The 26,766-nt window shown below is 37.2% G+C and overlaps 1 long non-coding RNA gene and 1 pseudogene across 1 annotated transcript; one reads left to right on the forward strand and one right to left on the reverse strand.

Moving 5' to 3' along the window:
- Positions 1-416: 416 nt before the first annotated feature.
- Positions 417-941, reverse strand: LOC120780584. Its single transcript, XR_005705915.1, has 2 exons — positions 853-941; positions 417-642 (listed from the first exon to the last, which is right to left on the reverse strand). It is a non-coding gene; the product is annotated as an uncharacterized LOC120780584 (long non-coding RNA).
- Positions 942-16,623: 15,682 nt separating this feature from the next.
- On the forward strand, positions 16,624-26,433 carry LOC120780376 (annotated as a pseudogene).
- Positions 26,434-26,766: the final 333 nt, after the last annotated feature.

The following is a 26,766-nucleotide window of genomic DNA, read 5'->3' on the forward strand; positions in this document are numbered from 1 at the left end:
AATATTCATCCGCGGAAAAAACAAAAAAAAAAAAAAAATATTACCGCACAAAATCCAAAAATTAAGAAAATCGAAAATTAGTGCCGCGAGTGATATGTGAAAAAATATATTACCGCACAAAATCCAAAAATTAAGAAAATCGAAAATTAGTGCCGCGAGTGAGATGTGAAAAATATATTACCGCACAAAATCCGAAAAATTGAAAAAATAGAAAATTAGTGCCGTGAGTGATATGTGAAAAGATATTACCGCACAAAATCCGGTACTTAACCGTGCACTTACGGATTATTTTGTCTTTGTACTTATGCCACTGAAACACTAAAAAAAAAAACACTAGTCACTGTGTCACTTTTCTTTTGCAAGCGATTTAGTCACCAATAAAATGCGATTAAAAACAACTATTTTTATATATATCCTTTTTTTTTTTTTTTTAAAAAACGATTGGTATCCAAGTGATATTAAAGCAATCACGTACCTGGTTTGCCTGCGTTGGTTGGAAGTGCAACAAGAATTGGTGATATGTGTCCGTTGGTGTGCAACGCCTCGTTTGTATTTGTGCAATGCCAAAAAAAAACTGAGGATTGGTGTTTTGAGGAAACTTGCTGAGTATTGATATTCCGCTGGTGTACAGTGCCAAAAAAACTGAGTAAAAATATATTTGTTCTTATCCGGCTCGAAGGACCATGAATATTTCTCGAACGATCGACGGGTCAATTTTTGGACGATGCGTCGACCGTTGAGAATATGAAAGAAAACGGGAAAGTTAAAGTGTATTAATATATAAAAAAGAAACACGAAATGTGTGTGTGGTATTTGCCAATTAAATTGGATCTTTATTAAATGATAGATTACCTGAGTATTGGTGGTGGTTGTTGTGGTGGCCGGTGGAAAAGTGCACGTCGTCGTCTCGATTCTGAAACCAAAAGTGTCCCTAGCTGATTAGCAGGATCGCTTGCTAACCGGGAATTTTAACGAAACCATTGCCAGTTGAGTGAAAGCTGTTAACCGTTGAGTGAAAGCTATTAACAGCTAACTGGCAATGGTTTGTTATACACTCACTAGGGGTGGTAAAAAGAAATTAGGCGCTGGCCTAAACACTCTCTATTTCGGGTATCGGATATTTATCCGCTGTAGTAAAACTATTTAATTTTCTATAATCGATCACTAACCTATACTGTTTATTTCCACTGGAATCGGATTTTTTTGCCACGATCCACACAGGGGAATTATAGGGGGATCTGGATGGTCTTATAATGCCATCGTTCAGTAGTTTTTCCATCTGTTTCTCTACTTCGCCTCTAAGCGATGCTGGATATGGATAAAACTTACTATATATTGGAGAATCGGATGACATTCTGATCTCTCCCACTACTTTGGTAGTATAAGTTAACCGTTCATCCGGTACTGAAAATAAGTTAGGATGCCCTGTAACCAATTTCTGTAGAGCTATTTTTTGATGGGGAGTAATGTTGTCATCGTGTATTTTGATAGCATTTACTGCATCTGTTTTTAATTCTTTAATTAATATTTTTAAATTATTTTTAATTGTCACGGTTCCCTCTCTAATGTTAATTACAGAATCTAGCTGCCGAAAGCTATCATAGCCCAAAATGCCATGAAAAGTTCTTAAAAGGGGTAGTATAAAGAATTTTAAAGTTTCTGTTTGATTAAAAAGCTGTAAAAATGTGTGGTGTTTTATTTCTATATCACCAGCAATAGTTTCCGCTAAAAATATGTCTTTGTTTTCTAGTACTTTTTTTGCTAAATTGGGTTGAATATAATTCTGGCTGGAGCCAGTGTCAATTAAAAATTTGAATACTTCGCCGCTCTTCGTGCGGCATTCAAAGTAAGGCAACGAAGAGCTTTTTAACCTAAAAAATGAATATCGCTATATTCGTAATATTGTCCTTCATCCTGTATATTGTCGTCCGCCACACCCAAATAATCATTCAGATTATCTTCTGAGTTAGTGTTCGAGGTAGCGCTTGGAGTATTACTTATATGAAAATTGCGTTGTGCCTTTTGTGGCTTGAGATTTCTTTCAGAAGTGGTCTGTGGTGGCCTTTTGCCGAATAATTGATTATTTTGTGGCCGGTTCATATAGTTAGTGCGGCGCGAGCGCAAAGTTTCATCTACCTCCATAGGCACCGGCAGTTTTGGGGGGCGCATAGGCGGTTGGTTAAAGTGTGTTTGTGCATTTAAGTTCCGATCAAATCTTTGATTTGGAAAGTTATGGGAAATAAGTTGTGGTTGTGGCTGTGGTAAGTAAGCAATTTCGGGGAAGAAATTTTGTTGGTTTACTTGCCTCCGAAAATTTCTTGGAGGTAAAGGTGGTGCGGTGTTTCGCTGCATCCCTCTACGATTCATATTGGTGTTGTGTGCGTACCGTGTGCGGAATCCCTGATTTTCCAACTTCAAGCACAAGTGTAATGCTTGGTTCAGATCCATTGGTTCCTTCATGCCCAATAGTTTAGGCAAGTCGCCGTTGAGGCCGCGCACAAACGTATCTAGCGCCTTGTTTCTGTATGTGTGAGTAAGAAGATTACGAGCCTCGCTACCCACCTCCATACAGCCTAGCTTATTAAGTATTAAAGATAAATTGGAATAAACGGCCTGGTAAAATTCTTCAATTGACCTATTTCCCTGAACTAAAGAAGTCATTTGGTATTCTAGGGTGGATACATCACCCTTGTCGGCGTAATATAAAGTTAGACACTTACAAATAGCACCCCAGTCTAAGGGTGTATTGTATGACTCAAGGGCAGCATCCGCGTTGCCGACGATTTTATTCCTTATCACGTTAAGGATTCCGTAGAATTTAGGTGTGCCCTTACTCGCTTCGTAAATATTTAACATTCGATTTACACTTTCTTTCCATGAATTGAATTCGGCGGGGTTTCCCGAGAATTCGCGTAAACATTTTACTACGTCAGGTATCTTGTCTAAATCTGATAAGTTGCTTGCATGTTCTATCGGGTGATTTTTTAAGAGCTTGATAACTTTTTAAAAAAAAAAACGCATAAAATTTGCAAAATCTCATCGGTTCTTTATTTGAAACGTTAGATTGGTTCATGACATTACTTTTTGAAGATAATTTCATTTAAATGTTGACCGCGGCTGCGTCTTAGGTGGTCCATTCGGAAAGTCAATTTTGGGCAACTTTTTCGAGCATTTCGACCCGGAATAGCCCGAATTTCTTCGGAAATGTTGTCTTCCAAGCTGGAATAGTTGCTGGCTTATTTCTGTAGACTTTAGACTTGACGTAGCCCACAAAAAATAGTCTAAAGGCGTTAAATCGCATGATCTTGGTGGCCAACTTACGGGTCCATTTCTTGAGATGAATTGTTCTCCGAAGTTTTCCCTCAAAATGGCCATAGAATCGCGAGCTGTGTGGCATGTAGCGCCATCTTGTTGAAACCACATGTCAACCAAGATGTTAACAAACTTTTTGTTGCCAAAAATGGAAGAACTGAACTTGGTTGACATGTGGTTTCCAACAAGATGGCGCTACATGCATGACACAGCTCGCGATTCTATGGCCATTTTGAGGGAAAACTTCGGAGAACAATTCATCTCAAGAAATGGACCCGTAAGTTGGCCACCAAGATCATGCGATTTAACGCCTTTAGACTATTTTTTGTGGGGCTACGTCAAGTCTAAAGTCTACAGAAATAAGCCAGCAACTATTCCAGCTTTGGAAGACAACATTTCCGAAGAAATTCGGGCTATTCCGGCCGAAATGCTCGAAAAAGTTGCCCAAAATTGGACTTTCCGAATGGACCACCTAAGACGCAGCCGCGGTCAACATTTAAATGAAATTATCTTCAAAAAGTAAATGTCATGAACCAATCTAACGTTTCAAATAAAGAAATAAAGCCAGCAACTATTCCAGCTTTGGAAGACAACATTTCCGAAGAAATTCGGGCTATTCCGGCCGAAATGCTCGAAAAAGTTGCCCAAAATTGGACTTTCCGAATGGACCACCTAAGACGCAGCCGCGGTCAACATTTAAATGAAATTATCTTCAAAAAGTAAATGTCATGAACCAATCTAACGTTTCAAATAAAGAACCGATGAGATTTTGCAAATTTTATGCGTTTTTTTTTAAAAAAAAGTTATCAAGCTCTTAAAAAATCACCCGATATATTGATGGTTTGGTCGCAAGTGTCTGCTAAGCCCGCATTCGGGTTAAGGGTTCCCCAACCTATGCTGGCCCCCTGCCTGTTTAACACGTCTAAAGCTCATCATCTTCGCTTATTGTAACGTTAGCTGATCCTGAATTTCCTGCAGGATCGTTCGCCCTGATTACTGGTGGACCAACCAGATTATTTGTGGTCGATATTGTTTATTTTGTTGTGTCTGTTAAAGAGTTCGTTTTATATTTTTTCTCACTGTCCACTACTCTTTACGTATCGGTTTCTTTTCTACTTCAATAACGTTTCAGTTTTTGCACTTACAAATTAATGCTTAAAGGTTTTATTTTAATTTTAGTTTGGTAAAAAAAAAATTTCACAATCTGGGTTTCACTTAATGTTCTTAATTAGTAATTACCACTTAACTTACAATACAATAACGACTTTCATTCTTTGCCTCTTGATATTGTTGGTTGTTAATGTTGATAGGTGCTGATGAGTTGGCTTGCGTCCAACGCGTCCTTTTTCCTCTGCTACTAAGGGGCCTGATCTCACACTAGCACAGTTGCTTTTATTATCACTCCACGTTCTCCGAAGAAGGATTCTTAACGCCTTTCTTAACGGTCTACGGAAAGGGGTCTTAGGTGTCAAAAAAAAAGGAGAACAATTAATGAGATAACGAGAAACTGACAATTATTTTTAACAGCTTTTCCCAGAAAACTAGTTTTCGCACGTTAGCTCCCTTTTCGTAGACCAGGTCACATATATATAAATATATATATATATATATATCTAAATATACTATATTAACATTTGTGATATTTTCAATTTGGTTGTTTTATCAAAATATTCAAAGAATTGAGGTTTTTTTCTATAATTGTTCTGTTAAATTTTAAAAATCTAAGTTGCTTCTGGAAATGTATTAAAATAATAATACGCGCTATAGAGAGGGGATACATATTTAAAAAAATATAAGAAAGCAACAAATAAAAATATATTTGCGCGGTATGGCATTATTACTTGAGAGTGGCTAAGCATACAAATAGGAGACAAACGCTAATGGCAGAAGCTTCGTATTTCGATTCTCCCTCCGCTACGAGCGGCAAGCGTTTTGTTCTCGTTTTCATGCGAACAATGTTGCCATTACTCAATACGCATATGTAGTTTTGCACACATCTAACTTTTCATTTATAATTTTTCTTAATATAAAATATCAAAATTGAAATCAAACTAGTAAAACTAGTTTCTTTTTCTTCTTAATTGGCGTAGCCACCGCTTACGCGATTATAGCCGAGCTAACAACAGCGCTCCAGTCGTTTATTCTTTTCGCTACGTGGCGCCAATTCGATACTCCAAGAGTAGCCAGGTGGAGAAGGTCTCCACCTGGTCCTTCCAACGGAGTGGAGGTCTTCCTCTACCTCTGCTTCCCCCGGCGGGTGCAGCGTCGAATACTTTCAGAGCTGGAGTGTTTTCGTCCATTCCGCTGTCCATAGCCGCTGTCTTTTAATTCGCTGAACTATGTCAATGTCCTCGTATATCTCGTACAGCTCATCGCTCCATCGAATGCGATATACGCCGTGGCCAACTCGCAAAGGACCATAAATCTTTCGCAGAACTTTTCTCTCGAAAACTCGCAACGTCGACTCCTCAGTTGTTGACATCGTCCAAGCCTCTGCACCATATAGCATGACGGGAATTATAAGTGACTTATAGAGTTTGGTTTTTGTTTGTCGAGAGAGGACTTAACCTATTCAGTCCGAAGTAAAACCTGTTGGCAAGTGTTATTCTGCGTTGGATTTCTAGGCTGACATTGTTGGTGGTGTTTACGCTCGTTCCAGGATAGAAGAAATTATCTACAACTTCAAAGTTATGACTGTCAACAGTGACGTGAGTGCCAAGTCGCGAGTGCGACGACTGTTTGTTTGATGACAGGAGATATTTCGTTTTGCCCTCGTTCACTGCCAGACCCATTTGTTTTGCTTCCTGGTCCAGTCTGAAGAAAACAGAACTAACGGAGTGGGTGTTGAGGCCGATGACACCAATATCATCGGTATACGCTAGCGGCTGTACACTCTTATAAAAGGTGGTACCTTCTCTATTTAGTTTTGCACCTCGAACTATTTTCTCCAGAAGCAGGTTGAAGAAGCGGGTCATAGAAGGCATCTTTGGTCACATCGTCCTTCTCTTCCGTCGGAACCTCGCTTTGATGCGGATTGTGGCTAGACGTTCATTCACTGGAGTGAATGATAGTACTCGGCGAAGGAGTCTTTCTCCTACCACGAATCTAACACCAAACTTGCGCTCCTTCATATGGCCACTGTAGTAAATGCCACAAGGACCTACTTGTCTCTGTCCTTGTCTCGTCCATCGCATTTTTTGGACGGCGGTGATGTCAGCCTTTATTTTCGTGAGGACGTCAACCAGCTGGGCAGTGCCACCTTCCCAATTAAGGGACCGGACATTCCAGGTGCATGCCCTTAATTCGTAGTACTTATTTTTTTTGCCATGGTCGTCATCAAAAAGGGGGTCTCTCATTCGAGGCTGGTTGCTATTTTTCATTGGGTGTGTTTTTTTACGTGGCGGGTCCCAAACCCAGCGCACAACCCTATGCAGGGGATGTTTCGCCTTCTCACTTTAGCTCGCCTTCAAACGGATGTTATTAGGCTACCCATAGGGTACATGGTCAAAGACCGGAAGTCGTGAGCTGCTTGAGTCATATGTAAAAGAATCGTTTCTGGCCATTCCCAAGTGAATGGCGATCAGAGAACTTTCCTCACTTGCGTGAACTTCTACACATGACTCCATTCTCCCACATACATGCATATGTGTAAATAAAATTTTATATACATACATCATATATATACCGCATATATGTATATATAACGTTCAAAGAGTATAACTTGCTCTTTTATATACTATATAACATAACTGATTACATATGTCTCTACCCTGAGTGTATAAAAAATTAACTGTTTTATCGATTTTCTTTGAAACTCATACTTACAACAGGGTCTTCGAAACTTTTTATAAAGTTCTACCAATCAAGTCTTTACTAAAACATTTTTTATTTTTTCGTCACATCTTTTAAATAAGCTCATGCTCAAAAGAATCTACACCAACTCAATTGCAAACAGCTAAATTAATTAAAGCAATTGCACCTACTCCACCTCCGAGAGTAGAGCTGCCACAAATTAAAAATCAAGAGGCAAGTTCGGGTATCCACCTCAAGGTACCCGTATTTGACACTGAAAGTTTTCATAGTGGTTATGAACAAGGGCCGTTCTTCCGGGACATGTTCACAGCCATTTATAATACATTAGCTGTCCAAAATTATCAAATGCACAAAAGTTGTACCATCTGCGATACAAAACAAAAGGTGAAGCAGGCGCCATCGTAAAACAGTTCGCAATAAATGACGACAATTTCCATGTGGCTTGGGAAGCTCTGAAATCAAGGTACGAAAACGAACGAATACTGGTAGATAAGCAAATAAAGATATTAATGAATTTGCCAAAAATTCAAAAGGAAACAGGTGAGTAATATATGATACTTCAATCCTTTGCTTCCAACTGTTTGTCAGTTTTATCGACAATTCAGGTAAATATCCAAGTAAGTATGTACCGCCGCATTACCAGAAAAATCATTATGGTTATGGGAGCAATTTTCATCAAGGAAAAAATTCCCCACGTGACAGCAAATGAAAGACTTCCTAACTACCCAGTATTAAATCGCAGAAAGGGTTATCAACCCTTAAAAAAAAATTAATAAACCAAAATGAATTTCCATTACTTTAATAGAAGCTTCCAAAGACCCCAAGCCAGTACAATTTAAATAGAAGTTTCTTCAAAAATCAAACGTTCACATCTGAACAGCACAAACAAGTGTCATGCGAACTATGCACAGAGGGGCATTAACTTAAATCTTGCGAGAAATTTAATAAATTAAATATAATTTACCGAAACAATTTTGAAAAGCCAAAAGACTGCACAAACTGCTTATCACATGCACACATGCTTATAGACTGTGAAAGCAAATTTAATTGCGTTTATTGCCATAAATGACATCATTCGATGTTATTATACTATTACCAATTTTTTCAGCTCACCCCCAAACAGCGCAAACGTAAAAAGAGCAACAGGTGTAGTTGCAAAAACAAATTCAGAAAACTGCCAAGAAGCACCATGCTTCTCAAAGGCGTTAAAAACCCATACGCTACAGCGAAAATCATAGTAGGGTACTACTACCCACAGCAGTCGTCTCCATCGAACACCGAGGAGAACTTTTTAAACCCAGGGCCTTAATAGACCAAGGATCTTTTATAGCGTCTAGGGCACAAAATAGGCTACAACTGCCTACAAAATTAGCCAATTTGAAATTACGGTAAAGGGCGGAAGAGTAGTTCAAAACTCGAATAAAATCTGACACATTTTCCCCCAAGCGGATAATCGCATTCAAGCAGAAGCTATTGTCTTACCGAAATTAGCAAATATGCTTCCAAGCTATCACATAGATAGCAGATATTGGGGGAAGGTAACACACCTTCACCTAGCAGATCCCAACTGCAACACTCTCGCTCAAATAGATCTTCTATTGTATTGTGGGAGTTTTTACAAAACCACAACTACGCGATCAGATGATGGCCGGTACGTCGTATGACTAGCACTAAAGCCAGAATTTCCGCACACACTCGCCTCTGCTATTCAGTTTTTAAGTACAGAAAAACACCTACCTATCTATCTACTATCATGCAGTAGTAAAGCCAGACAAAAAAAAACCACAAAGGTAAGAGTTGTCTTCAATGCGTCAAAATCCACCAGTTGGGGAAATTCCCTAAATGACGTTTTATTTACGGGACCCACGCTTCAGCCAGACCTATTGCAGCTTATTTTAAATTGGCGTATCTGCAAATACGTATTTAACGGGAACGTCGGAAAAATGTATAGACAAATAGTCATACATAAAGACGATCAAAATTTCCAACGAATTACTTTCAGAAAATCCCCAACTAGTCCACTACACGACTTAGAGTTAGAGAGTTACCTTTGGCGTCAACTGTGCTCTATACTTAGCCATCCGAACAATGCACGAATTGCCAGAAAACAAAAAGTCAAAATTTCCTCTGGCAACCCAGGTGTTGCTATAGCTCTTGTCAGTTATACAAAAAAATGCGAATTTCGTGGAAAAATCAGGTTTAGATACCTCGCCGGTGTGAGTTTCGACTTTGTTGCTCTGGGCACTTTTGTAGAGTGAACAATTCTGAGAAACATGCGTCTAAAGCAGTGGCACGCCTCAATACTACTACATTTTACGTTTGCGCTGCACAAACATTGCTATAGATTTTCGCTGCCATGTACGCTGAAGAAATTTCTACTGTATTTTTTTTTATTTACATTAAGGGAAAAAATGATTGGCAAATTTGGAAAAAATATCAGAAATGTTTATTGAATTCTTTTTGTGTAATACTTGAAAATTTATAAAGTCGTTGACTAAATGGCTTGTTTCGATAATACATCATCAATATTGATTTCCCCTTTATACTCCTTAATGCGTAGAAGATCGGTAAGCGTGTTGTTTTGTAACGCAATAAGCATTGCGCTTCTCCTTCATCAGTTTCAATAAAAAAATAATTTTCTTGCCATTCGCTTGAAAACATGTTCAGCCGCTTTCGTGTGCGTGTGATATGTTTCGCAGTAGCAGAATTATCAGTCAAACACGCGTGTTTGGAGTTTTATTGCGTTATTAGTCAAAGCGATGCCATAAAATACCTCTGATCCGTAGGAATTTAAAGATAAAAAATCAGGATTGTAGTGTATTTTTTATGGAAAATTTTTACATGCCTCGGTCCAGTTCTTAATGTTAATATTTAGGGCTAAAATTTTCAGGGAAATTTTTTTTGGGGTATTTCCAAGGAAATTTCGTGACGGGACTAAAAAAAATTAATAGTTCAAAAAAAAAACACCCTTATGTATATAAAAAGGGGGAAAGTATATGTATGTAGTTAAAATTAATTTCGAAAATTCATAGTAATTGAGTATTGTAATACATTTTGAATAGATGATGTTTTTGGTAATATAAAAATGGTAAATATTTTACATAATAAAAAAAAAATTTATAATTTATTCAATTATTATCTAATTAACTTTATTAATATATTTCTTAAATATTTGATTTTTGATTTATAAAGTCACTTGAAGCAACAAGTGCCAAAATGATTTGCATAACATTTTTTTGTTTGAATTATTCAATTAATTCAAATATTATGACAGAAAATAGCAAAAAAGAAAAAAAAAAACAACAAACACATGCGGGAGCTGTAGCACATGAAAATCTTGATTAGCTCTGCTGTGCTACCGCTCCCAATTCTTTGCTACCGCTACGCCAGAGCATAGCGCAGAATTTAATTTTTTGCTCCCGCTCCAGTTATAGTTTTTTACCTAACAAAACTCGGAGCAGAGTAGAGCACATACTTTTACATTGTTATGCTAAGGCTATGCTGTGGTTCCCGGCAAAGTGAGAGCGGTAGCAAGAGTAAAATGAAATGCTACGAGAGTAGCGTAGTTTTTCAAACGCTGGTGAAAACCTTTTAAGACTAGAAATATGTAGACTTAACCCCATTATATACACCGATAAACATAACAAAAATCAAAACTGTACAACACAACGATATTGTCGAACTCAGTTCACAAAACAACACAACACTTTATATACTAATAATTATTATAACCACTGCAATTTTTTTTATTATTCTTATACTCAAAATATGTTACTCAAAATCCATTTATAAAACTATATGCAAAATTAAGAAAACAAAATCAGAATATGGCGCAGGAAATTGAATTAGAAGAGGCACCATTGCTCACATTGTACCCATCTATCTCAACCCAAGTATAGGCTTCTCTTTAAGGGAAGGGCAGAGACGTATTCTGCCATCCATACACACACGGTTTACAAAATTTGTTTACAGTATTTTAATCTTAATGCTCTAAGTGCTCTGAGTGCAGCTCTGGCAAAACTGCTTTGTTTGCAGTTTTGGTAGCAAAATTTGTTTACAGTATTTTGATCTTAATGCTCAAGTGAGTGCGGCTATGGCAAAACTGCTTTGTTTGCAGTTTTGGTTTATATGTATTTCAACAGAAAGAATTTAGAATCATTCCTGCGGATGATAAAGTGTAAATTTAGGCTTAAGTCACTATCTAAAAAAAAAAAATACAGACTCTAAATTTAAACAATTTTGAGTTTTATTTTTTATTTTTATGGCATAGGGCCATAATAACGTAAGTATATACATTAAACACGACCACTTTTGAAAAGCTTTTAGTTCTGCTAAATTTAATTTCTGTAATTTAATTTAAGCCCTTATTTTCTGAACTTTACGCATTTTCCATTAATGACGTTTTGTGTCCGTGTCAGTGGTCCGATAGACAATATCAAATTTCTTAAGGTGCCAAGAAATATATGCACAGTTTCTTCAAGATATCTTGATTTTTGTTCAACTCTGCGCAGACGGACAGACATTAGTGGATATATTTTTTTTTTCAAGATTGTTATGACTGTCAAATTTCACATCAAAATAATCATTAGTGTTTAATAGACGCTTATCTTTCTGAAGTAGATAAATTATACAACAAAAAAGTTGCATTGAATTGTGTGTACGAAATCCAATTTCTGCGGCTGAAACGTTCAGAATGTTGAAAAATGCCTGATTGGTACAAATTATTCAAAGAGGGTCGAGAACGCGTTGACGACGAACCACGGCCGGGACGGCCATCAACATCAACTGATGGCACTGGTAAACCACAATTCACTTGGTTTTTCTGACATGAACAGAACAAAGTGTTTATTATGTAAAAATTGCCACAAGTGCAGAAAATAGCCACAGATTTCTTCTATCACCTATAGTTTTTTTGCTATGAGAATTTTGTTTAAAAAAAACAGCGATAGATATATTATTGTCATATTATTTTATTATCCAAAAAGTTTCTTAAAATGTTATGTTCATGATTCTCGGCGTTATTTTGTTTTTGAAGCAACCCTTAACAATGACCAACAGTAATCGGCAAGCAAACTGGCACTCCACTTGTCTTGGTCAGAGAACATAAAACATAGAGAAGGTGCAAATTGAATTCTGTATGATGTTCGATTGGACGGCTAGCAGAGCTTATAAGATTGAAGTAAGGAATTCACCATTCTCGCTGCTATTTAGCAGATATGAGCACGTTCAATGGCAGAAATATATGTAAAACGACTGAATTCTTGCGAGAATGAGTAAAGAGAAATGCTTTGATGAAAAATATACAAACTCACACAAAGAATGTAAAAAAGCATTCTCATAGTAACATATGCATGTATTATATGAACCATTGTCACATAAGTATGCGTGATTATTTTGTGTTATAAGAACCATTGTTTTCCGAAAAATGGTAAAAAAATTTTATGTTATAAAATTTAACAAAAAATAATTTTCTATAAATTATTATTTCAAAAATGATATTAATTTCGACTATTATGAAATGAACTTAAATGTGATCATATAAACACTTCCATTCATTCCTTCCATTTCTTAAAAAAAATTAATGACCTTCATGAAATATGCATATTCGCATTATTTCGTTATCATTTAAATATTTGTACCAATAGAATTTCTATTGTACATATATTATTTCTTTGGCACATTTGTCTGTATGTTTACGAAAGCAAATGCGAGCCACATACATACATATGTACATACATTCATAATAACAAGTGTCGCACGCTTCTTTCGCATCTCCGTTTTCATGGTCAGCAATGGCCGAAACTTGCGTTTTGTCAAAGAGTCAAGTGCTGAACAAATTGAGCGACGACAGACTGCAAGCGACATCTGTCAAATATTAAAATACACACGTTCTTATGGACACAGTTTTGTAGTTGTGCAGCTGGCTTAATAACTGTGTCCCTAAGAACGTGTGTATTCTAATATTTGTCGCGCTCATTGGTTCAGCACTTATGTGATGATAGAAAATCCGAGCTGTGCCTTGCTGCTCGAACAGCGACGCCCACAAGCTAGCGTAAATATGTATGAAGATGTATGAGCGTGCATACATATCGACGCAGATTTTTGCGAGTCACGGAAAAATATTTTAGACAAATATTGTAAATCGACAACGGCTATGTTGCCACTTTTGTCACTTCTTTCTGTGAAGAATCATCAGAAAGTTGTTCAATTTATGATTTTTAGCTTTGCCATCGTCGCGAAAAGACGCTTGTGGGCAAAGGCATGCTCGGGGAGATGTTACGGCGTCTGTTTCTATGAATGAAGCGAGGTTGCTTGTGGAATTTGCGCCTGCGTTTATGAATGAAATTGTTATTGCTGTAAAATTTACTACATTTGGGCTTCGCCAATTCGGCTGCCATATTGACTTGCCATGCTTATGCTATTTAGGCAATTGTTGTTTTTGTAGAACAATGTTTTAATTTTTTGTTGGTGACATATTCACATGTGTACGCATATGTATGTATGTTTGTATGCTTATGCATTAGTTGTTCGGAAGTGTATACAAATAAATGTACATATAAATATATATGAATGCATGAACATGCAAATTAATGCGCGCGCATGTAATATACATATGTATGTACTGATAAGTGATAAAATCATGATTTGAATTTCTGAATGCGCACATGCGTATACATAAGTACATATGTATGTACATGCAATCATATGGGTAGATAGTAAGATTAATATGATAGACGATATGTTTATATATTGTTGTGATAAATTCAATTTCTATTACTAAGAAACATAATACAAAAATATTTATTAGTATAGTATATTATGTAAAAATCAAATAAAATTATTGAATATACAAGTCTAAATAGACTGTAAATAGTACTATGCATGCATTCATACAAAACTATACTCATATCATAATTATTACATGCCAATATGGAAATGCCGACAGCAAAACGCAAAAGCATACATACATATTTGCATACATTGCGAAAGAAAAAATTGAAGCATGGAAATATCACAACGCTGTTGTAGGGAGTATCATAAGGAGCATGCATACATATGTATGTATATTTATATCTCTTCATATTCATGAGTATGTGAGAGAGCTGTATTTGTACACATTTTTCGCTGTTAAAAATGGAATATCAAAGAACTTATTTTTCTTCGATATTCCCTGATTGCGCATATGGACATGCTATGGCATCATAAGCCGTACGTATATTATTTCTCTTCATATTCTCTGTTTGAGTATGTGGAAACTGTTAAAAATGTTAACATTTCACATCGTGAATTCTGAAGTTGTGAGGTGAATTCCTTACTCCAATCTTATAAATTGTTCGACATCGAACCTGCACCTTCTCTATGTTTTATGTTCTCTGTCTTGGTACTGTTTCTCCACAGCTGAAATGTCTTGGTGAATGGGGAACGGCCCCATGTTCGTCACTTACGGCCCCTAAATTTTGGAGGAAAAAGTCCAGATGGGAGTCCAGAAAGTGAATTTTAAGGGACATGTTGTAACTAATTTTTTTATAGGACTAGACTAAGTCATTAAGTTCACCCTGGGAAATTAGATGTGGTACTGTTGAACATCCTGGTAAATCAAATAAAGGATCGGTTGTCATATCCTTCGCGTTTTCTGTAACATCACTTGAAGAGCTAATCGATTCTAGTTCTTCTGGTGCTTTTGCAATAGGAAGTTGTTCACTGTGTTTTACACATTTACTGATGGTAAATTACAGTATTGAACTGTATGTTTAGACTTCGGTCCAATACCTTTAATGTTTGTGAGGTAAAAAAAGCAGTCTGTAATATAGTCTTTAGGTTCTCTCCAAATCATTAGCACTTTAAAGGGCATTTTACGATTTGAACCTTTTAACCAAGCTATTAACAATGTTACACAAGTTTTATAACAGGTCCCCAAAATTAACACCAAAATTTCGTAAGCTTTTAGCACAAGCGGAGTAAAATTACAATTTAAAAGTTAGTTCTCTGCACACATAACAAAAACTGTTGGCACTATTTACGCATGCCTAGGCATTGTACCTAAAAATCTTAAACACAGTAATTTCAAAAACGTAAAAAAATGTGAACTCAAAAACTTTTTGCTATCCAAACATAGAGCACGTAACCGATTCGGACACCGTTAGTCTACAGATACATTTTGTAAAATACGCTGTTTACTTCAAACAAGCAGGCAGAACCGGTCTAAACCGGGTAAATTCCTGATCGTATGAAAATAGGAGATGATGCAATATAATGAAATTTTATGTATTGTAAAATCTATAAAATATATAAAAGCAGTATCCCGTTGTCGTCTGTGAAACAATGTTTCCAACTACCCGGATGCCATTAAACGTATTATTACTTTGATCATTGCTTACGATCTAGGAATAGATGATCAATCGGCCGAATATCGTGGCAAAGATGAGCCGAAGTCGAATAAGCACGTCAACACAGGTCAAAAATCAAGGTTATTTTGGCAGTTTTCTAGGTTATCGAGATGTGGTACACTTCGAATTCTTCCGACTAGCCAAATTGTCAACAAGGAATACTGGTTAAGTGTTATGCGTCGTTTATACGAATCTATTCGTAAAAAGAGACCGGAATTATGTGCAAACTCAAACGTTTGAGTCCACTGAAAACATGGAGGCTATTCCGGAAATTGACTTTAACAACGGTTGCGAAGTTTGGAGCGAACGTTGACACAAGTGTATTGTAAGCAAGGAATTAGTTTGAGGAGGACGGCATATATTTTGAAGACTAAATTAAGAATTTTAAAATTATGAACAAAGTCTTACTATTTTTTGCTCATAATAGTATAACCAACTCGACTAGTTTTAAACGATAAAAACAACCGTTAGCTGAATAAAACGTTTAAGTTTCGTAGAAACATATTCTTAAAGTACAAAAAATTCACTCCCCAAATTCGCGAAATTTAAAAATCTATATATATAAAAATCAATGCCACTTTCTTTGTAATTTCATCACTCATAAACGGCTGAACCGATTTGGCTGATTTTTTTTTGTTGTATTTGTTATTATTAGGAGAAGGTTCTTATGTAAGAAAAAATTACGAAAGTTGCCGGAAAACCCCTAAAAACAGCCCTTTTCTTTTTCCCATACAAACGTTTTATTTTGTATGTACATACATACATATGTATATACATATGTACCATCATACATACATACGTGACTAGTAACATATGTATGTAAGTAAAAATGATTGTTTGTTTGTTAGTAACGCTAACGCTCGAGAACGGCGGAACCAATCTTCATGAAATCAGAAAGTGTTCGCTGTGGATCTGGAAAGGGTTAGATATAAGAAAACCATATACTTTTCATAAGGAAAAGTCGAAAAATTGGAAATTTCCAAAAGTGACTTTTCATACAATTCCTTTTTGTTTTGTTTTTCAATATTTTGATTTGTAAATTATTTGAATCGTTCAATTTCGGTCGCTTGCTTTTTTATTCCGGCTCTTTAAAAGAATAATTATTGAAAATTATTCAGTGAAAACTCTTTATGTGTGTTTCAAACGAAGTGATCATATAAGAAATTATTTTAAAGAAAGTGCCGGCACTTCCAAAATCAAACATAGGTCGACGTACTCGAAATGTTCGGGGCGTGTTGTCACAAAGAGTATCACAAACTGCAGTGCGACGTCCACGAAATAGATTTGAAGAAGCTCATCATGCAAGAAATTCAGCAAGACCTACGCGAATACGTCGTCGTGTTTTGGAAGATATGTTCCGTGCTGCATTTGATTACGACCCTTCAATCGACTATAATGTACATGGATATATTGGAATGATGGATGTTATATCCCCACATTGTGAAGCGGCTAAATTCTCGGGTGAAACGGCTGGAATGTGTTGAGCTAACGGGAAAGTAAAATTGCCGGAAATTGAGCCGCCTCCTGAACCATTACAATCATTAATTTTTGAGACATCACCAGAATCGAAACATTTTTTAAATCATATACAAGAGTACAATTCGTCTTTTCAAATGACTTCTTTCGGCGCTACAAAAATTATAAGAGATCAATTTATGCCGACATTTAAGGTGATTGCATGGAATATTTGATGGTTTTTTCAATGAATAGGGAAAAATTTATTCCTATAACATTGCATACATATTACAGATCCAAGGTCAAATTTATCACCTAGCGGGTTCATTGTTACCGCTCCCTGACGCTAACCATCAATTTTTACAAATATATTTCATCGGAGATAAAAATCGTGAATTAAATCAACGCTGCACAATTGGTTCTCACACAAAAAGAGAAATTCTTTGCGAACTAAAAGATTTTTTTCATCAACACAATGAATGTGGACAGAGTTGTTCGTTCTTAAGTAATAAATTTGGTGATTCAATACATCTATGGGTAGCTATAACATTTTTTTCATGCCTGCTAACTATTGGAGGGGGAATCTTGACAGGCAATTTAAAATTGCAAAAGATCTGGCAAATTTGAGATATACAGAAATCTTTTCGAAGCATTGCACAGAGCAATGCAATATTTAAACGGTAACGATGAAGTACATATATGCGTACAATTTCAAACTGATCCTTCCTGAAAAATAAAAAAATTGCTAAATATTGGGAATGGTAGAATATAACTGCAATCAAATACACAGTGCAATGAATTAAAACTGGCTCATTTATCATTCGATGCCATAACTTTGCCTGCTTTGTCTTTCTTGAGCTTGAGAACCGTTTCTTAATATGCAGTCTACTAGGCTGAAAATCGATTGGACTCGATTGATTTCACTGATGCACAGCCCAAATTCAGTAGTATTTTTACGCCAAAAACCAATTCTTTCTTAACGCACGAAATGCTTTTTGATTCACTTTTTTGTAAACTAACACAAGTTGCTTCACCAAAAATGCGATTATTCCTTAACTAATACTTATAATCTAACCAATAGAAATCATATAGATGGTATTAGTAGTACTACCTAAGTATGTATCAGCCACAGTAAAACGTGGGCGGGTCCTCTAGTTCTGTATAAATTCCTGAACATATATCATATAACAGCCTATAACAAATGAAAAAGAAAAACATTTTAAATTATTGCTAATAACACCATTAAGCGACTCAATTAATGTTGTTCAGGCGTAAGTCTCTTCATAATCAAAAGCCAAAAAATACTAAACAAAAATAACATGACAGCTTGACACGGACTCACGCGTGATCTGTCAAACGAAGGCAATTGAAACATGTAAGGAAGGGCCAAGTGAATTATCTTAAGGTGTAAAACGTCAACAAGAGGATCGGAATCAAAGCTATACTATATATAATATAACTCATACACTGACTGACATTTCGGTATATACTATATATCTGTAGTATATGAGAGTTGAGATAGTACCAACCCGATTTTATCTATTAACTATAGTTAACCATATCTCAGGAACTACTACACCGATTTCAATGAAATTCGGTATATAATAATTTCTTAACACCCTGACGACGTGTAGGAAATATGGGAGAAATCGGTTCACAACCACGCCTTCCTCCTGTTACAACTAAGCGAAAAAACATCAAGATAAGGAAAAAATTTAAAAGGTTTACTATACTGACCTAGTACCATCACCCTGACTTGGAATTTCTCGAAAATCCTGATATTACTTACTATGAGGCTAGATCAAGTTTTAACCCAGTTTATCTATTTTATGCACAAAAAACACTGTTATGAGTAAGATACTGTAATTTACGTTGAAATATCGCAAATATTGGGCGATATATGCAGTATAAAGACACCTGGAAGTTCGAAAATCTTTATAATGTAATTGCTATAAGACTCAGGAACGTATTGACCCGATTCAACCAGAAAGTCAGGAAAGAATGCTGTCTTAATTTCAATTGTATATCTCACACACTGACCGGTATTTTCGGTCAAAAGTCAACCATAGATACTGGTCCACTTATTCGGTAACCTGAGCAGTTTTGATTCGATTTGAGCATGGTTTGGACATAAGGCTTTACTAAGCTTTTTAAAGGAACTATTAGTGCAAATTCTTAACCCGTTATATCAATTTCTTCCTGGTTTGTGTCGTGAAAAGTGAAAAAATCAAATGGAATTTAAAATGGTGCAAATGGGATTTCGTCAAAAAGTGGGCGATGCCACGCCCATCGTCCAATTTTCATTTTGTCATAATATTTCGTGTATAGAATTTAATGTCCGTATTTTTAGTTACAAATTTCTCGCGCTTTTAGTAGTTTTTAACAGAACCGTTATGGGGCGTGAGCGCCGTTATCTTCCGATTTCATCCATTTTCATGATATCGATACGAGTTCTTATAATATGAGTGCTAGGCAAATTTTGTTGTTGTACTAGTTAGGAGGAATGTGCATTACACTTATTAGAGAACGGGCCACGCCTTCTTTTTCACAATTTTTTGCATACTTGCTATTACCATTCTATGTGGCGCCTTTCATATAGGTTTTAGGTTATGGCAGTGATCGATCTACGATTTCGTATGCCTATCTAGGGAACCCGCATACGAACGTCATCAAGATATGTATCTCAATTTTTACTCAAGTTACAGCTTGCACGGGAGGACAGACAGACAGACAGTCTCACGGATTTCTCTCGTCATCCTGATCATTTATATATACATAACTCTATATCTATCTCGATTCATTTTAGGTGATACGTACAACCGTTAGATGAACAAAATCGTGTTGCAAGAGTATAAAGAGTACCTTTACTTCGATAACCCGTTATCATGAATTCCGTTCGATTTTTTGCTCATATACCCAATACTTTTAATTTAGTCCCTTTAGTTGAGTTTGTTTCAATTAACAAGGTGATTTTAGTATTAATATCCCAGAGCAGCAAACTATTTTAGTGAGCTTATGACTATAAGTTAATAAGATACCAAACTTGATTTTAATCTTTTAATACTTGCGTCGAAAATGCATGTTGAATTTTTTCACACATTCCTTAAAACAAAATTTTGCAAACAGTTGTAGGTATTTTGTCGGATTTGATCCTTGCGATAGTATAAAGTATTTGGTTACAATGTTAATATGTTAAATAAAACATTAAACTTCTATATTTATTGAATATATATATCTATATATTTATTGAAAATATTAAGTGGACCTCAGCGGTTGGTATGGCCAAGTCGTAAATACGTCACTTCTCTTCCCTTAAAGAGAAGCCTATACCGAAGCTGATACTGCTGTTTATTTAATTTTGTACAATTTCTATTTCTTGAGATTGTTCTGAATTTTTTTCTACATTTTTTGTATAAAAGTTTAATTAGGTTTAGAATTACATATATGTTTTATATAAAGGAACAATATAATAAGCACAAGACTAAAGATTTCTATGATTATGTAGATTGTTTTTTTTTTTTTAAATTAATTTAACTATATCATTGGGTTTTATCGATATGTTTTATTTACTAGCTGACCCGGGAAATGGTGTTTTTTTTGGAAATATTTCATTAAGAAACTCTTTCAAAGATAACTAACACTACTGGAAAGGGAATGAAGACTAAATACATATATGTATATTAAATTGCAAATATTGATATCTAAATATACATCGAAAAGAGGTCATATCTCTACTACTAATTACTTCAAATAATAATAAACAAAGATTAATCCTTTTCCATAAGAGTGTACAATACATCAGTCCGGTTTTAACGGCACACACACAGCATTAAACTGACAACGTTCAGCCTTGTGACTTATCCATCGTCATTTTGAATGTCAATCTAATTGGAAATTGATATATAAATGATTAGGATGACGATAAAAGTTGATATCCGGTTGACACTATGTCTAACCGTCCGCGCAAGATGTAACTTAAATAAAAATTGGGATATCTTAAAACTTGGTATGTGGGTTAGTACAAAAAAAAAATACGAGTTCGTAGATGGACGCAATCGAACCGCTGCCACATCCACAAAACGGCATTAGCCGCAACCCTATAAAGTGCCATAACTAAACACTAAATTAAGATAAAAAATTGTCTAATGAGTTAAATGTACATATGCCCTAAACAACTAAAGCTAAAACAAAACTACAAGTAAATACGCCAGAGACAATAAATTTTAACTCCGAGATGGGAACCAGTATAGCGACAACTTTGCATTTTTTTTGCTGTTCATGGGATCAGAGTCCCATACTTTTGAACACTGATTCTTATGTAAAATTTAACGAGGAATCGAATGGGATTTTTGAAAAAAAAATGTTTTTTTGGAAAAAAAATATTTTTTTGAATTTTTAAAATTTTTTTGGATTTTGAAAATTTTTTTTATCAGAAAGCTGAGATTTTTTTACATAGAATTGGATAACTGCAAAATTTTTTTCACTCAATTTTGAGGTCGTCAAAAAATAAAAGAAATAGTAATTTTTTTGTTTGATCTCTATTTGAATTGCGCGCCAAAAAACAATGGAGCAACTTTGACCACTAAAAAGTTTACAGATATTCTTATATTGGTCTATATTATGATATTCTAAAGTTTTGTCAAATCCGAGAACCACGGGTACAAAACCATGTCGCCAATTGATGGAATGGCCCATATAACGAAATGACTGATTGCTAAATTTCCAATGACAATAAAGCGATCCACGATAGAAATCAATGCTTCATTCTACATTGTATTACTGAATCGTGAGATCGCACCTTGTCCGACGTCGATAGAATATGTACATAACATTTGTGATCGAGCATGGTAAATATTAGAAGAATATGTGTTCCTGCGACCGATTTTTTTCATCGCTACTGTGATGTTTGTTTGATTGAGAGGTGGCAACGGGTAACACTTGGCGGAGATGACTGATGATAAAACGTATACATGACAAGGGCTAAGTTCGGGTGCAACCAAACATTTTATAATCATGCAATAATTAGAGTAAAGTCAGCCGGATGTCCGAAAGTCATGATATTAGTTTTATATATGGGCTAGGCCAAGTTTTCGCTCATAAACTTGTATTAAACATATGGGGACTAAGAAAAGTATTGGTCCGATTCAGACATAATATTATAAGAGAATGATTATCCCTTAATTTAAATTACAAATATCACACATTGACCGAAATTCACGATCAAAAGTCAACTAAAGCTACCGAGGTCCTTGCATTCGGTACCTACATACTTGTTTAACCAGTTTTTATTGGATTTAAAACAGTTTGTGTATTAAGGTGGCACGCGGAGGATGGAAATATGTATAGAATTTGACGCAAGTGGTGATTTCCATTCACTTGAGAGTGGCCAGAAACGATTCTTTTATATATGGCTCAAGCAGCTCACAACTTCCGGTTCTAGGCCAAGTATCCTCTGGGTAGAAAAAAAACTTCCGTTTGAAAGCGACCTAAAGTGAGAAGGCGAAACGTCCCCTCCACACGGTTGTGTGCTGAATTTGGGACCCGTCACGTACAATTAAAAAGCATAAAAAGCTTCGGATGAGAGACCCTTCTTTTGATGATGATCATGGCAAACGCACAAAGGATAAGGATTTAAGGAATGCACCTGGAATTTCCGGTCCCCTAATTGGAAAGGTGCCGCTGCCTAGCTAATTGGTGTCATAGTGAAAATAAAGTCTGACATCACCGTGGTAGGCGTGTAGGTCCTTGTGACATATACTATGGTGGCCATATAAAGAGAGAGACTTCGTCGCCGAGTACTGTCTTTTACACCGGTGTATGAACCTCTAGCCACAATCCGTATCAAAACGAAGTTCTTAAACATATCGCTAATTTGCACCCACGCCTAGACGGAAGAGAAGGACGATGTGACCAAAGATGCCTTCTATGGGCGCTTGGAGCTCGCTTATGAGAGCTGCCCCCACCACGATGTCAAAATCGTGCTTGGCGAGTTTTCGGGAAATGCAAACGAACAGCTGATACGACGAGGAGTGCAGTGTCGCAGCGGAACGAAAACAGACTGCCTACCTCCCAACGTTACGATCGACCACAACACGTGCGAGTTGGGATAGATACCGAGAGTTGAAGCGGGAAGCGGGACGCATTTGCAGAAAGAAACCGAAAGAGGCCGAAATACGTGAGTATGAAGATTTTGATAAGGTAATGCTCGAAAATTCTACGAAAAGATGCGGCGCTAACAGAAGATTTCAAGACCGGAGCATAATCTTATAGAACCCCCAGATGTGATCCAGCGACCGATGCCCAAATCATACTAAAATTATGAAGGGAACACTTCTCCAGCCTGCAAACGCGATTCCCCAATCGATGACGATAGAGAAGGCGTTCCATTGCCTGACCATGAACAAGTTCGAACGGCTATTACCCGTCTGATGAACAACAAAGCGGCGGGGGTCGATGGATTGCCGGCCGAGCTATTCAAACACGGCGGTGAGGCACTGGAGGAGCATGCAACAGCTTCATTTTAGGGTACGGTCGGCTTAACGATGGGATTTAAGTGTGCTCTGCTCAATCCACAAACCCCCACAATCTGCGCCAACTACCGTAGGATAAGTCTCCTAAAGATTGCATATAAGGTTCTATCGAGCGTATTGCGTGAAAGATTAATGCCCACCGTCAACAAACTGATTGAACCTTATCAGTGTGGCCTTATTCCTGGAAAATGAACAACCGACCAGATATTCACCATGCGCCAAATAATAGAAAGGACACGTGAAAAGAGAATCGAATATCACCACCTCTTCCTCGATTTCAGAGTTGCTGTCGACAGCACGAAAATGAGATGCCTTTATGCCGCGATGTCAGAATTTGGTATCCCCGCAAAACTAATGCGGCTATGTAAATTGGCGTTGAGCAATACTAAAAGCACCATTAGGATCGGTAAGGACCTCTCCGATCCATTCGATACCAAACGAGGTTTCAGACAAGGTGACTCCCTCTGGTGCGACTTCTTCAGTCTGTGTTATGTGAACAAAACTTTAATACTCTATAGCAACTGGTTGCAATGTATAAAAATTATTAACTGTTCTGCTTTTTATACCCTTGCAACCAGAATTATTCAATTTGGAGATTCCATACGAAAGATATCACAATTTTAAAAGTGTAAGTTATTTGAAAGTTGTGGGGTGGTCGTCGTTCAAGCTGCTAGGTTAGACGGCACCATAATGGGGCAACTCGACAGGCAAAAGTTTATAGCATACTAACGGTCAAATCGATTGGTATTGCATTTGGGAAATTTTTTATGTGGGTATTTGATATCTTGATATTTCATTTTCAAAATGACGACGAGCAGGTTCGAACTCTTGAACCTCTTTGAAGAGCATGAAAAAGTTTAGGATTATTATTATTTTGTATTCTAACTACTGCATTTTTAATACAAATATACTTATATAAAATAAACATTTATTATTATTTTATAGGATTCTTCTTCTTCTTAATTGGCGTAGACACCGCTTACGCGATTATAGCCGAGTTAACAACAGCGCGCCAAGCGTAGCCAGGTCCTTCTCCACTTGGTCCTTCCAACGGAGTGGAGGTCTTCCTCTTCCTCTGCTTCCCCCGGCTTGTACTGCGTCGAATATTTTCAGAGCTGGAGTGTTTTCGTCCATCCGGACAACAAAAGCGTAGCCGCTGTCTTTTAATTCGCTGAACTATGTCGATGTCGTCGTATATCTCGTACAGCTCATCGTTCCATCGAATGCGGTATTCGCCGTGGCTAACGCGCAAAGGACCATAAATCTTTCGCAGAACTTTTCTCTCGAAAACTCGCAACGTCGACTCATCCGTTGTTGACATCGTCCAAGACTCTGCACCATACAGCAGGACGGGAATTATGAGTGACTTATAGAATTTGGTTTTTGTTTGTCGAAAGAGGACTTTGCTTCTCAATTGCCTACTCAGTCCGAAGTTGCACATGTTGGCAAGAGTTATCCTGCGTTGGATTTCTAGGCTGACATTGTTGGTGGTGTTTACGCTCGTTCCAGGATAGAAGAAATTATCTACAACTTCAAAGTTATGACTGTCAACAGTGGGTGAGTGCCAAGTCGCGAGTGCGACGACTGTTTGTTTGATGACAGGAGATATTTCGTCTTGCCGTCTGGAGAAAGCAGAACTAACGGCGCGGGTGTTAAGGCCGATGATATCAATATCATCAGCATACGCCAGCAGCTGTACACTCTTAAAAAAGATGGTACCTTCTCTACTAAGTTCTGCAGCTCGAACTATTTTCTCCAGAAGCAGGTTGAAAAAGTCACACGATAGGGAATCGCCTTGTCTGAAACCTCGTTTGGTATCGAACGGCTCGGAGAGGTCTTTCCCGATTCTGACGGAGCTCTTCGTGTTGCTCAACGTCAGTTTACACAGCCGTATTAGTTTTGCGGGGATACCAAATTCAGACATCGCGGCATAGAGGCAGTTCCTTTTCGTGCTGTCGAAAGCAGCTTTGAAATCGACGAAGAGGTGGTGTGTGTCAATTCTCCTTTCACGGGTCTTTTCCAAGATTTGGCGCATGGTGAATATCTGGTCGGTTGTTGATTTGGCAGGTCTAAAGCCACACTGATAAGGTCCAATCAGTTTGTTGACGGTGGGCTTTAATCTTTCACACAATACGCTCGATAGAACCTTATATGCGATGTTGAGGAGGCTAATCCCACGGTAGTTGGCGCAGATTGTGGGGTCTCCTTTTTTATGGATTGGGCATAGCACACTTAAATTCCAATCGTTGGGCATGCTTTCGTCCGACCATATTTTACAAAGAAGCTGATGCATGCTCCTTATCAGTTCTTCGCCGCCGTGTTTGAATAGCTCTGCCGGCAATCCATCGGCCCCCGCCGCTTTGTTGTTCTTCAGACGGGTAATTGCTATTCGAACTTCTTCATGGTCGGGCAATGGGACGTCTGCTTCATCGTCATCGATTGGGGAATCGGGTTCGCCTTCTCCTGGCGTTGTGCAAGCCGAGTAGAAAACCGTTCGGCAGTCTGTTGTGATTGCAGCTTTTCGACGACGAACCTTCCTTGTGTTTGTTGGCGTGCGTTTTTTGCTGCACAGAGGCGGGTGCGAATCTTGGCTGCAACAAGACAGTGGTCCGAGTCGATATTAGGACCTCGGAGCGCACGCACATCTAAAACACTGGAGACGTGACTTCCGTCTATCACAACATGATCGATCTGGTTGGTAGTTTTTCGATCCGGAGACAGCCAGGTCTGAAGAGGAGTCAGGAGAGGAGTAATTATTTAACCCAAAATAAATAAAATAAACAGAGTTGTTTTCAGAACTAAACATCAGTTCTTATCAGAACTAAATCCATTTTTTAAATTTTTCAGCAAATAATAAATATATCGTAATGTATCGCTATCGCGTGCCGGAGAGTCGAGTATCGAGCGCTCGCAGAAGCTTGCTCAATAAAATTTAAGGACTTCTCAAGCACGCGAGTTAAGTGTGTAGAGTAAATAAAAACACAAAGTTATATTTAATTTCACTCTTCTTTATTGGTTCTTCTGAACTAAACTGACAATGTCAATGTCACTGCTATTTATAATAAATATTGTTCAGCTGTTAAGCTGTTACACGATAACATATTAGGGGTATTCGCTTGCTCTTGCAAGATTGCAGATTGCAAAACTACTATACCGAAATATACAAGGGCACGAGATCACCCTTTGCAGAATCTAGTGATATATGAACGGCTGATTCGGTCAATTTATTGTGAATGATTATTATGCATGGCTATTGTGAATTGGCGCAC

The sequence above is a fragment of the Bactrocera tryoni genome, unplaced genomic scaffold (assembly GCF_016617805.1).
Source record: "Bactrocera tryoni isolate S06 unplaced genomic scaffold, CSIRO_BtryS06_freeze2 scaffold_25, whole genome shotgun sequence".
In the NCBI taxonomy this organism is placed as follows: domain Eukaryota; kingdom Metazoa; phylum Arthropoda; class Insecta; order Diptera; family Tephritidae; genus Bactrocera; species Bactrocera tryoni.